We start from the raw sequence: 2,599 nt of genomic DNA on the forward strand, positions 1-2,599 counted from the left end.
ATATATATATATAATGTGTGTGTGTGCATACAAGCACATAAATGTGTAAATGTTTATGTTCAAGAATGAGCAATTATATGTGTGGATGTTTGTGTGCACACACACACACACACACACACACACAAACACAAACACATATACACAAATCTATCTCTGAAAGAATTGTTGATTGTACAAATTCATCATTAAAACAAGTAATTTTTTTTTCTTTGTTTATTTGTAAGTATTTCTCTGTTGATGAAAACCATTTTATACATCCTCTTTTTAGAGATAAAAATGTTTTATATTTTCAGAAAATAAGGTCAAAATCTCAATGAATAAGATGTATCAGGGTGAAAATTTGAGAAAGGTCAATTTCCATATATACAGTTGGGAGCACAAATTATACAAGTAATGCTATCAATTGTCTCTTTTCTCCATTTTCAGAAATAAATACCAGTAAATATTTTGGTAAATGATACTATGATGAGAGCCACAACAGTTGTGTAAATTTCTGATGAACAGTATGTTTGTGAGTGTGTAACATTGGGGATGTTTACCAAATATAGCTATGTCACTTAGTTCCTTAATTGCCTTGGGGAAAATCATGAATAACACAACTCCTAGTCTTTTATCCTTGTTGAATCAGTAAAGCTTGTTATTCTGCTGAATATAATGATTATTTATTCACATTGTTTTGAATTAATTATGATTTGAGATGTTGATGCTGTGTATATATATTTTTTCAAATGACATTGTAGGATAGATGTGAGAGGCCAGATCTAGCTAGTTTGAACATAAAACAGGTAGAATATTTAGGATAGATATGGATGGTTTAAATGTTAAAGGGTTAAAACAAAAAAATCAAGTAATTTGCCATTTGCTTACTCACTGAAAAAGTGATAATTTGAGTGGCGCACATAATCTATCACCCAGTTTAACACCCACGCCTGGTTCTTAGGAAATACCTTTCTATTGCAAGGTCTGAAGAAGGAACTTCCTTCTTTCCTCTCCTGCAAGGGCTGGAAACCTCAAAAAGGGTCCCAAGTATTTTCCTTCATCTTCTAATGAACCACCACTTCTCATTCTTATTCACACTGAGATGACTGGGAAAGGCCTGAAACATTTGGTTCTTCATCTCTCATAGCCAGCATTTGAACTTAGACTCTTTTTAGAACTCATTGAATATACTATTTATTCCATTACCTTTGATCAGGTCAGATGAAAAATTATTTACTACTGGTAATATGTAAACCAGTACCACTGTTTCACAGCTGGGCTGCTTGGGACCAAACAACCAATACCACTCTAGTGTCTTACCTTGGTGGGTGGAGGATGGATGGACACCCCGAGAGAAAAAAAATCCAGAACTATCCATTGGGCTTAGAAATAGAGTATAACACTGCTGATTCCCTTGGTGTTTGTCTGTCTTTCTCTCAGATACACTGGCCTTACTTGTCTTTTAACTCAGAGGGACTTGGGTGAGAAGAAACTCCTTTTTAAATATGAAGACCACCAGCAGTATCTTAAATCAGTCCTGGCTAAGATTATCACCATCTCATCATGCATTGTTGGAAATAGCAGACACAGACCACTTGCACTAGCTTGTGAGACAAATATTCACTATTACAAACAATATAACAATGTATGCATTCAGAAAGTATAATCCTACAACTGAAGCAATTTTAAAATAATCATTGCCACACTAATTATTATTTATGATGATTTGAATTTCCTTAATTGATCCAAATTAAAAAGCATAGGTTTCTGTTTCATATTTTTTAATCATTAGTCTTGCATTATCAGAATGTTTACAACAACAGATTTATGGTTTCACACATTTCACTGTTTCCCAAACCCAAATAACTTAATATTACTTAACTCTCAGAATTCTATATTCATATTAATTTAATAAAAATTCCAATAAATCAAAGATAATTTCTAGCAATAATTAACTTCATAACAGATTAATTATGTAAAGCAAGAGAGTTGTGCAGACTACAATGATATAGTATCACAAAAAAATTGTTAAATGCTTTGTTGAAGAACTGCGTTAATTTCAGTTCAAGTAATTGACCAATTATAAAAGATAATTTACAACATATCACATAGATGCAGTCATGGCTGTTACGGTTAAGAAGTTTGGGTCCCAGCCACTTGGTTTCAGGTTTGCTCACTTGATCACATTACATTGTATCTGGAGTAAGTGTTTTTCACTGTAGTTTTGGGTTGATTAATCCCTTGTGAGTGAAATTTGATAGACAGACACTGTGTGGAAGCCTGTTGTTTATTCATCATCATTGTCATTATTTTAACATCCACTTTTCCATGCTTGCATGAGTTGGATGGAATTTATTAAGGCAGATTTGAATGCCCTTTGTTGTGTTAGCCCTCATCTGTTTCCAAGCAAGATGATATTTCCCCAGACATGTTTTCAAAGAATATTGGAAACAAATGACAGTGATGCAAAGATACCCTCCAGCATGTGTGTGTGTGTGTGTGTGTGTGTGTGTGTGTGTGTGTGTGTGTATGCGTGTGATGGCTTCTTCCAGTTTCTGTCTGCTAAATCTATTCATAAGCCTTTGGTTAGCCTGGTCCTCAAGTAGAAGACACTTTTCTA

At 33.9% G+C, this 2,599-nt stretch overlaps 1 protein-coding gene and 1 long non-coding RNA gene across 4 annotated transcripts in view; one reads left to right on the plus strand and one right to left on the minus strand.

The window, feature by feature from the left end:
* LOC106868416 (uncharacterized) overlaps window positions 1–2,599 on the minus strand; it is a 257,787-nt gene that overhangs the window by 157,387 nt on the left and 97,801 nt on the right. The gene's annotated exons all lie outside the window — the stretch shown is intronic.
* Window positions 1–2,599, plus strand: part of LOC128247333 (uncharacterized) — a 24,885-nt gene that overhangs the window by 5,879 nt on the left and 16,407 nt on the right. The window contains exon 2 of the long non-coding RNA XR_008263719.1: window positions 294–390. This is a non-coding gene — a long non-coding RNA (uncharacterized LOC128247333). The remainder of the gene's footprint in view (window positions 1–293; window positions 391–2,599) is intronic.

The sequence above is a fragment of the Octopus bimaculoides genome, chromosome 3, assembly GCF_001194135.2.
Source record: "Octopus bimaculoides isolate UCB-OBI-ISO-001 chromosome 3, ASM119413v2, whole genome shotgun sequence".
Taxonomy (NCBI): Eukaryota; Metazoa; Mollusca; class Cephalopoda; order Octopoda; family Octopodidae; genus Octopus; species Octopus bimaculoides.